Source organism: Rhinatrema bivittatum, chromosome 3 (assembly GCF_901001135.1).
Source record: "Rhinatrema bivittatum chromosome 3, aRhiBiv1.1, whole genome shotgun sequence".
Lineage (NCBI taxonomy): Eukaryota > Metazoa > Chordata > Amphibia > Gymnophiona > Rhinatrematidae > Rhinatrema > Rhinatrema bivittatum.
In genome coordinates, this window is record NC_042617.1 from 323,743,273 (window position 1) to 323,754,135 (window position 10,863).

At 48.5% G+C, this 10,863-nt stretch overlaps 1 protein-coding gene across 3 annotated transcripts in view; it reads left to right on the forward strand.

The window, feature by feature from the left end:
• Positions 1 to 10,863, forward strand: part of ZBTB24 (zinc finger and BTB domain containing 24) — a 65,749-nt gene that overhangs the window by 11,654 nt on the left and 43,232 nt on the right. For 2 of the 3 annotated variants that reach the window (XM_029595290.1, XM_029595291.1), the window contains exon 2: positions 2,778 to 2,885. The gene's annotated coding sequence lies outside the window, so the exon portion shown is untranslated. Of the gene's footprint in view, positions 1 to 1,324; positions 1,639 to 2,777; positions 2,886 to 10,863 lie in introns of those variants that run through there. The other variant, XM_029595292.1, reaches the window with a different exon arrangement.

The window sequence follows — 10,863 nt, forward strand, 5'->3', positions numbered from 1 at the left end:
CCAAAGAGTCCCTCTGGAGCATCAATTGCCTGGAAGGCCGGGCAGTCTGGTTGGCATGCTAGCAGGTTAACCACAAACTGCAGGGTCAAATGGTCTGAGTGATGTCAGAGAATGCAACAACGGTAGCTTTCATCAGTTGACAGGGCAGAACCAAGAGCCAGCAAGTGTCACAGGAAATAGACCAACTTATGGACTGGGCGGAAGGACATCTACAGATGATCTCGGCCTCTTACATTGCAGGAAAAGACAACGTAAGCAGACTTTCTCAGCAGGCGGAGTCTGGACCCAGGAGAATGGGTGTTGTTGGACGAGGAATTTCAGCTGATAGTGGATTGCTGGGGCCTTCCATTCTTAGACCTACTGGTGACTTCTCGCAATGTGAAGTTTCCTCAATTCTTCAGTTGTAGGAGAAATCAGTGGTTCTTGGGCATAGATGCTCTCATACAGGTCTGGCCGGAAGACAAGTTGCTTTATGCCTTTCTTCCGTGGCCCTTGTTGGGCAGGATGGTTCGCAGGATTGAAGGCCACAGGGGAATGGTACTCCTGGTGGCACTGGATTGGCCCCGACAACTATGGAATGTAGATCTGCGAAGACTACTGGTGGAGACTCCCCTTCGTCTTCCGTCAAGCAAGAATCTGTTGCAGCAGGGACCTGTCCTTCATGAAGATTTAACTCTGTTTTGTCTTACGGTTTGGCCCTTGAGAGGGCTCGCTTGTTGAAGCAGGGATATTCTTCTACTGTGATTGCTACCTTGCTCCGTGCTCGGAAGTTCTCCACTTCCTTGGCCTATGTGTGGGTTTGGAGAGTGTTTGAGGCCTGGTGAGAAAATTGGGGTGTTCTTCCTCATTCGGTCAAGATCCCACTCACTCTGGAATTTTTGCCAGATGGATTAAACAAAAGATTGGCCCTTAATCCCTTGAAGGTACATGTTGCAGTTCTTGCCTGTTTCTGGGACTCTGTGAATGATGATTCCTTATTTATTTATTTAAAAACAAAAACTCTTCTATACTGTCGTTAAGTTAATTCACCATCGCAACGGTTTACAGAAAGACCCAATAAGGAAAAACTATAATTGGTATAGATTACAAATTATACATGTGCCAACATAAAGCGGTAACATATTTTAATAAGAGAAACTATGTGTTTAATTAAGGCTTGGCTTATATGCCGGTTGAGAAACTGTCAAGCGGTTCAAATCTAGCATTAATATGCAATTGGAGATATTAAAGGAAAAAAAAACTGATTACTTGGTGGGTCCTTATCTTTCAACTGTTTTCCTCCTTCTCTTAGTCTCATCCTGTGGTGGCCCATTTTTTGAAGGGAATGAAGCATCTTCAGCCTCCCTTGAGGTTACTGTCCCTTGGTGGAGTCTTAATTTGGTGTTGGACTTCTTGGCAGACCCTACATTCCGAACGCTGCATAGCCTTTCCTTGTAGTTATTGACCTTGACGACAGTGTTCCTGGTGGCTATCTATTCTGCATGTCGAGTTTCCAAGCTGCAGGCCTTGTCTTGCCGGGAGCCGTTCCTTCGGGTGTCTCCAGGGGTGTTACAGCTGCGTTCTGTTCCATCCTTCTTGCCCGAAGAGGTGTCGGAATTTCATTTGAATCAGTCGATTTCCTTGCATTCCCTGGATAAGGTAAGGACACAGAAGAGTATCGCCTCCTGCATCCCTTGGATGTCAAGAGACTTGTCGGGCGGGATCTGGAGGTTTCTGAACCTTTCCAAAAGATAGATCGCCTGTTTGTCCTTCATGGTGGAAGGAAGCAGGGCGAACCAGCTTCATGGGCTACTATAGCTCGCTGGATTAAGGAGGTAGTCACGGCCTCATAAGTGGATGCTAAAAAGCTGTTGCCTACTCAGGTTAAGGCTCATTCCAAAAGGGCTCAGGAAGTGTCATGGGCGGAGGTTAGATTGTTGCCTCCCATCGACATTTGCCAAGCTGCAAAGTGGTCTTCCTTACATACTTTTTCCGGGTTTTATCATCTGGATGTGCAGGCCCAGGAGGATGCAGCCTTTGCACGTGCGGTGTTGACTGGACTGCGGGCAGCCTCCTGCCCTACTCAGGAGTAGCTTTGGTACATCCCACTGGTCCTGAGTCCATCTGTCTACATGCTAGGAAATGGAGAAGTTACTGCTTACCTGAAAATTTCGTTTTCATTAGTGTAGATAGATGGACTCAGCTTCCCGCCCTCAGCTGCCGAATGATTGGGTCGATAGACCTCCTGTGGGGCCGTTCCAGGAGATTACTGGTAAGTGTTCATCCAGTCTCTAGATTGGGGTACATACATTCCTTGCTTGAGTTTAGTGTTTCTTGTTGGTTGAGTACAGTAATGGTTGACTGTTTTTAATCAAGTTTTTTGCTAGTCTGTCCATAGTTGCTTTTGAAGAGAAAACTGGCAGGATGGTGTCATTGCAGGAGTATATATACCGTAATGTCAGCTTTGCTCCGTCTCTATCTGCTGGTAGAGGTGCATAACCCACTGGTCCTGAATTCATCTGTCTGGTCTAAGGAAAAGGAAATTATCAAGTAAGTAGTGGTTTCTCAATAAGCTCTTTGGGACATGGACATTGTCCTGATGTGAATTTTCTCATACAGCTCTGTCTACATTGATAATGCTGGATAAGGAATATCCATTAGGTTTATCAGCTTTGTGTTGCTCAGTTATACCTGCTCCTTTCTCACCTGTCAGAAGAAGGAAACACAGTTTGTATTCTGTTTTGTAAGTGATGGTATTTTACCTACCAGATAAGCTTAACAGTATGTTTTTATTTTAGTGCTTGGTCTTGGTGCTGAAGTCTAGCGCTGTCCCGGGGCCGGTGAAGAGCAGCCCTGCCACAATGCCAGCCACTGTTCCGAAGCTGGTGCTGTACGAAATGAGAGCTGTGAGTAACCAGGGACACAGATTACAACTTCTCTAAATGTGATTACCTCCTCACTTGGACTATTATTATTATTATTATGATTATTATTATTGTGCAATCATCATCATCTTTTTAATTTTTAAAATCAGAATCGGCCTGCACCAGTAAGTTTCCCTTAGAATGAAATTGTTGTGTGTTGATGACATCAAATGCACAAATACCAATGTGACAAGCAAACTCTGATGCCATCAGTGGTGCCACCATTTGGTCCGCAGTAACAGGTCCTCTGGAATGCTGCAGGGACTCATTGAGAGCTGCGTTGACATGGGGTGCTAACATTCTTTCTTTTCGTTGTTTCTAAATTTCCTTTTTTGTGTTTGAGGTGGGTTTTTTTTCCTTTCCCGATCAGTTCTTTTTGGCTCTGGGGTTGCTTTTGCATATTGTATCTGCAACATTCCCGTCCTCCACTGGGCCTCGTATTCTGGCTGCACAATAGGCGGGACTCGTCTAGAGAGTGGTGAAATCTGTAAATATAAACTGGAGTCCCCCACCTTTTCTCAGCACCAGTATCTTCTTATGATTCTTCTGTCCACAACCTGTGGCATTAATTGTTTTATGCACAAGATTAACTTGGCCTTCAGTTCCCACAACTCTCTTGTCCAAGGGCAATTGGACATTTTTTAGAAAAAGGAGAAAGATCATACAGTAAACATGAAGCTGAAAAGTAGCTGCATCACATGGGCTGTGGCACCTTGAGATGTGTAAATGGCTGATTAACTACAGATAGTCAGTTCCTAGTATTTTTTTTCCTAAGGCTCAAGATGAGGTGCTTGGATTGGCTTGGGGGTGTCAGGGTCAATGGGATTTGAAGCCGTGACCCTAGGATTTCTGGGCCCTGAACCTGCCACAGAGCTGTGGAGTCTGCTGGCTTTTCCAGGAGGTCTGCTGGCTCATCATTCATCTTGGCATCTGCCCCGTGGAAGGGCTATCCATTTGTTTCCTGATTTCTGCACTTGTGTTTATGCTCAGCACTCCTGCACATAAAGCTTCCTTCTTCCCAGTTCAGTCTCCAGTGTCCTGCTTGGGTTTCTCCTGGAGATTATCCAGCTCCTGACCTTGCTACCATGTCTCCACACTGCCTCTCCCTTTGGGGGCAGCCCTGATTGCCAAGCCCAGATGCCCGTGACAGGGGGAGGCTCTGCTCTCTTTCATGGAGATTTCCCCCTCTGCAGGGCCTACAGTCTGAGGTTTGGCAGACGTAGGCCCTATCACTTTGGTTTTTTACACCGCTTTATGGTTGGGACATATGGATCTTTTTCCATCATAACACATCCACATTCTTAGCCCCCTCTCCCACCCCAAGAAAAGAATACATTTAGAGGTCCCTATTGAGTAAGCCAGCAGGTGGAAACTTATAGGCAGAATTTACCAGGATCCGTTTTCCACTGAATATACCTGAATAAAGTTATCCAGTAATTTGTATTTCGTCAAGCAGATTTACTCGGTGCTGCTCGAATTCAGTAAAACTTTGTTCCTGGGAACAACCCAGTGCACCAGGAGCCCCGGTGCACCAGGAATGCCTCTGCTTTTTACCTGGGTAAATTTTGTGCAGTCCGCGATTTGCCCAGGCAAAATGTAGCTGGAGCATGGAGGGAAATATTCAAATCTTAGGTTTTGTCTGGCTAGCTCCAAAAGTTAGTTCTCCCTTTTTCTGCTGACCATTCCTCTCCGACTTTTGCTGTCACCTTATCCAGCTTTTTGGCCATCTCCAGGTTATCAGATACGATCATCCCCAGATCCCGCTCTTGATTTGTGCATAGAAGAATTTAATTCCCTATACTAACAAATTCCCTTGGGTTTCTGCAGCCCAAACACATGACTCCATGTTTTTTAGCATTAAATATTAGCTACCAGACTGCAGACCATTCCTCCCTCTTTGTGGTTTCCACACTTTTTGGGTGTCCACCCTGTTGCAGATTTTGGTATCATCTGCAAAAAAGACAAACCTCTTCCTACAATCCTCCTGCATTATGCTTATGGAAATGCTGAAAAAAAAACCCCAGTTCAAAAACTGATTCCTGCAGCACAGCTCTTGTAATGCCTTTCTCCTCCGAGTGAGCTCCGTTTATCACTATATTTTATTGCCTCACTCTCCACCAGTTTCTAAACCAGTCACTCACTCACTCACTCTAGGATCCATATCAAGGGCGCCCAATTTATTTCTAAGTTATCTATGCGAAACCGTATGAAAGGCCTTGCTGAAATCCACGCACTATGTCTAGTGCTCTCCCCGATTCAACTTTGTTCACCAAGACAAAGATGGGCCAAGTGGAAGAACAGTGGACCAAAGGAGCTATAACAACAGCAACAAATCTTTATGTAAGAAAAGTAAATAAAAGTAAGAGGAAAGGGAAACCAATGTAGTTCTCCAAAGCAATGGCTAACAAAAGAAAGGCAAAAAGATCAGCATTCAAAAAGTGCAAAGGAAGACGGGGAAGAACATCCAGAGAGGCTGAAAGAAATGAGGATAGCAAAACTTCAACTGGAAGAGAGGATCACCAACGAGGGAAAGCAAGGTGACAAAACATCAGAGAAACGAGAGAGGCCCTGACTTATATTGTAAGGCTGAAAAGCAATAAGGAGCAAGCTGTGGAGAGAGATGAAGAAATAGCAGAAATATTAAGCAAAAACTCATCTCAGTGGTACAGTAAGGAAGACCTTGGGGAAGGATCATTGCTGGTTGGCAAGAGTAATGATGGGGGTGGGGTGGATGAATGTAAACCGGTGTGATATCTCAATTGAGATCGAATGTCGGTATATAAAAAAATAATTAATAAATAAATAATAAATAAATTACAGAGGAGAGTATTTGGGTGGAGCTAGCAAACTGAAAGTGAACAAGGCCAAGGGAAGTGCTGGCAGCTCCGCTGAATGGATGTTCAATAGATCCCTGGATTCAGGATCGGTGCCGCGGTGGTGGTGGTCCCGCTTCATAAGAGTGGTAGTAGGGAGAAGGCTGGCCAAGTCAATTAAGCTAGGAAATGTGTACTTATCAAATGGACAGAAGGAACAGGTCCTGATGCAGAGCTATGGCAAAAAATGAACGTTGGAAATCTTTCAGCTTGAGAAATTGCTATGCCAGCAATGAACTATTGAAGATTTTTAAAAATAGATTTCCCTGTGCGTACCAGGATCAGTCCAGACCGCTGGGTTGTGTCTCCCTTCCAGCAGATGGAGTCAGAGAAAAAAACTGAAAGGCACCCCCTCTTACACTGGTGTGCCACCTGCGATCCTTCAGTATTTTCTCTGACTCTAGCAGATGAGGGTGACAGAACCATGTGGTCCTGATCCTGTAAAAAAAAAGAAAAGAAAGGGGTTTCTTGACTTTATTTATTTATTTATTTGTGTTTTTCTATACCGGCATTCGCGATAGGTTTACAATTAACAAAGGGGTGTCAAAAGAAGATACAATAAAAAACATTAAAAGGTGTTGAACTAAAAAACGTTGCAGTTACAATAAAACAGGGAAATACACAACTGGAAGCAGAAAAGGCGATAGGAAGTTTAATAGAACGAACAAAATTTACAAAATTTTTGGTATTTGCTAGGTTATGGTGTTTTACAGTGTTGTTATTTTACCGTGTTGAGGTAAAGTCTGAGAGTCTGTTAATGGTGAGTTAAGGCTTTATTAATGGTTAGTTAAAGACTTAAATTTACCAGAAAGCCTGTTCTTTCTGAAGGATTCCTTGGCTACATCAAGCTAATTTTAAAAAAAGTTAAAATTAGTTACTTTTGTTCTTTGCTGAAGTTGGATATGCCTCCCAAGTCACCTTGGTAGAGGCTCGGCTGGGGTGGGATGCCCCGAATCCGCAGTCCCGGAGCCCCGCTGACTGGTAAGTGGGGAGATTCACCGGTGGGCCGGTCCCTCTCCTCCTTTCATCCTGAGATGTACGCATTCCTCGGGTGTGGCCTGCAGTGTTGGTGGTCCCAGGGATGCCAGTTTTCCCCCTGGTTGAGAGCGTTTAAAAAAAAAAAAATTCTTGCCGTGCAGGTTCCGGGGGCTCCGGAGGGGTATTTTTGGTGCCGGATTGCTGACCTTACCTTCTGCCATACCGCGGGGTGCCTCGTGCTCTCCCGCGATGGCCTCTGCGCTAGATGTCTCCCCGGTGGTGAAGGACCATCGGGGAGTGCCAGAGGAAGCCTGTCAGCACGTTCTCGAGGGGCGGATGCAGGGTTGCACTCCCGCCACGCTCAGGCCGGGCCGTCCCTGTCTAATGCGGGAATGGCGATCATTTGGCCTTCCCCACGAGGGGAGGAAGAGGAGCTGGCTGCAGGGGGAGGGGAGATCCCTCCTACACTGTCGCCTCCTAATTTGAGCCCAGTGCGGCCTGCCAACCTAGGGCCTGCCTCTACTCCTGATACGGCCCCTTCCCCGGGGGGGGGGGGGGGGGGGGGGGGGAGGGGGGCCTTAAAGAGACAGCAGTCCTTTTCTTCTATGTTTGTGCTTCTAATGTACAAAGCTTTTTTAGAAGTGGAAGCTGAGTTGTAGGAGCCGGTACCTCCTCCACCCAAGGTCCCCAGGCCATCAGGGAGGTTGGATACCTCTAGGGGGCAGTCTAGCCGGAACGCCATTAATCCCTCAGGGTTTTCAGCTCCAAATCCACCAGGTCCTGGGGCGCAGGACCTTCTCCTTGGGAATGGAGACGGGGACGTTGATGAGGCTGTCCCAGTGGAGGGGAATGATCCCAGGGTTCTTAAGCTGTTTCAGAAGGAAGAGCTGGAGCATCTGATTCCCAAAGTGCTGGAGAGGCTGGATATTGAGGCACCGCAACTAGCACTGAGGTCTCCAAAGGGGATCCGGTTTTCTCAGGACTTAAAGCTCCTCCAAAGGCTTTTCTGTTTAACCCGATGTTGATGCAGCTGGTGACACGGGAGTGGGAGACTCCCGAGGCCAGCCTCTGGGTGGGAAGTGCTATGGAAAAGCTCTACCCTTTACCGGGCGACGCCTTGGCAGTCCTTAAAGTGCCCAAAGTGGACGCGGCAGTCTCAGCTGTCACCAAACAGATGACCATCCCGGTGGCAGGGGCGACCGCTCTTATGGAACATCAGGATCGGAAACTGGAGATCCTTCTCAAGCGCATCTTTGAGGTCTCGGCTTTATGCGTTCGGGCGGCGGTATGCAGTAGCCTCATGCAAAGGGCGACCCTTAGATGTGTACAGCAGATGCTTACCACGCAGCAGTTGCCTCCAGCGGAAGCTGAGCAAGCTGATAATATGGAGGCAGCAGTGGCTTATACAGCGCGCAATATGGCGTCTGCGGTTTCAGCCAGAAGGCTCCTGTGGCTACTCAACTGGTCGGCCGATGTTTTCTCCAAAACTCAGTTGGGCAGCCTCCCATTTAAGGGGAAATTCTTGTTCGGAGAGGACCTGGAGGCCCTTATTAAGTCCCTAGGCGAAAACAAAGTGTACAAGTTACCGGTGGACAAGCCTAGAACTCCTAGGACCTTTGGTTCAGCTCGCCCTAGGTTCAGGGGCCAATGCCGGTTTCGTCAGGGCAGGGCCTTCTCTTCTTCCTATACATCCCGACAGCTGTCGCAGAGATTGCAGGCTTGGCCTTCTTCCTTTTGGGGCCGCAGGCCTCCCCGGGATGGGGGTAAGTCCTCACAATGAAGGTGTGCTGGCCCACTCCTCGGTCCCTGTGATAGGCGGCCGCCTCTCTCTCTCTCGAGGAATGGGTCAAGATTACGTCGGACCAGTGGGTGCTAGGCATCATCAAACACGGTTATGATTGGAATTTTGCTTTACCCACTGCGGGCCCTGTTTTTGATGTCGCCCTGCGGGTCTCACGCTAAGCAAGTGGCGGTAACTCAGACTCTTCATCGGCTGGCAGCCCTGGGGGCCATTGTCCCGGTCCCCTCAGGTGGAGATCGGAACCGGCAGATATTCCATATATTTCGTGGTCCCCAAGAAGGAGGGCTCCTTCCGCCCAATTTTGGATCTCAAGAAGGTGAACAAGGCACTCCGGGTGCCTCGTTTTCGCATGGAGACCCTCCGCTTGGTCATTGCGGCTGTCCATTTGGGCAAATTTTTGGCTTCTTTAGACTTGACAGAGCCCTACCTTCACGTAGGGATCAACGAGCGGTATCGCCAGTACCTCAGGTTCATGATTTTAGGTGAGCATTACCAGTTCCAGGCCCTTCCGTTCAGATTGGCCACAGCTCCCCACGTATTCACAAAGGTGATGGTGGTTGTAGCGACGGAGCTATGGAAGGAGGGAATTTTGGTACATCCCTACCTGGACGATTGGCTGATCTGGGTGAAGTCAGAGGAGCTGTGCAAAGCGGCGCTTCAGTCAGTGCTCCGCCAGCTACAATCTCTCGGGTGGATCGTCAATTATATGAAGAGTCGGTTGATTCCAGCCCAGGTTCTGAACTTCCTCTGGGCTCGGTTCGATACGACGATAGGCAAGGTCTTCCTTACAGAGGAGCGGGCCACCAAGCTGGTGGCGCAGGTTCGTTGGCTATTATCCCTACCGTTACCACGAGTGTGGGATTACTTGCAGGTGCTTGGTTCTATGGCGTCTACTCTGGAACTAGTCCCTTGGGTCTTCACCCATATGAGGCCTTTGCAAAGAGCGTTGCTTTCTCGTTGGGATCTAAAGTCGGAAGAGTTCCAGATCAGATTGCCGCCTTTGGAATCTGCCCACTCTAGTCTCCAGTGGTGGTTGGTTCCAGCCCACTTGCAGCGCGGTATGGACCTGGAGGAACTTCAGTGGGTGATAGTGATGACGGATGCCAGCCTCTCCGGTTGGGGAGTGGTTTTTTAATCTCAGGCAGCGCAGGGCAGTTGGTCGGGGAAACAGGTGAAATGGTCCATCAATTGCTTGGAAACCAGGGCAGTGCATCTGGCGTTGCACCGTTTTCTTCCTTTGGCTCTCCGTCGGTTGGTGCGGGTGTTGTCAGATATTGCGTCAGCGGTGGCTTACATCAATCAGCAAGGAGGTACCAAGAGTTGTCCCATAGCCGCAGAGGCCGATCGTCTGATGGTTTGGGCGGAGCGCCATTTAGTCCGTCTGGCGGCTTCTCAAATAGCTGGAGTCGACAACATTCAGGTGGATTTTCTCAGTCATCAGCGTCTGGATGCCGGAGAGTGGGAGTTGTCCGAGGAAGCCATGGGCCTCCTGGCTCGTTGGTGGGGTGTGCCTCACCTGGACTTGATGGTGACCCAGAGAAATGCAAAGGCGGCTCGGTTTTTCAGTCACTGAAGGGAGCACGGGTCGGAAGGGGTTGATGCCCTCATCCTCCCTTGGCCTTGCGATATCCTGCTTTATGTGTTTCCTCCCTGGCCCTTAGTGGGCAAGGTTCTAAGGCGCATAGGATGCACACGGGGCCAGTTATCCTCGAAGTGCTGGAATGGCTGCGGTACCCGTGGTTTGCAGATCTGATCAATCTGGCAGTCGACGGCCCGCTTCGACTCCATCATCTACCGAATCTTCTTCGACAAGGTCCAGTATTTTTCGATCAAGTGGATCACTTTTGTCTAGCGGCCTGGCTTATGAGAGGTGGCAGTTGAGGAAAAGAGGCTACCCTGATACAGTTATTTCAACCCTCCTGCAGGCACGCAAGAAATCCACTTCTCTTGCTTATGTTCGAGTCTGGAAGGTTTTTGACACCTTGTGTAGCGGGGTGAATGTGTCCCCGCGGTGTGCTCCGTTGTACATATTCTAGCGTTCTTGCAGGAGGGACTGAAGAAAGGGTTAGCGTGCAGTTCTCTTCGGGTGCAGGTGGCGTCCCTTGGATGTTTGCGAGGAAAGATTGACTGCATCTCCCTTGCAACTCATCCGGATATGTCACGTTTTTTGAAGGGCGCGAAGCATCTGCATCCTCCGGTTAGTCAGGTCTGTCCTTCGTGGAGTTTGAACCTGGTTCTCCGAGGCTTGTGCGGTCTTCCCTTCGAGCCTATTAAGCAGGTTACCTTGAAAGACCTGACTCTCAAGGCA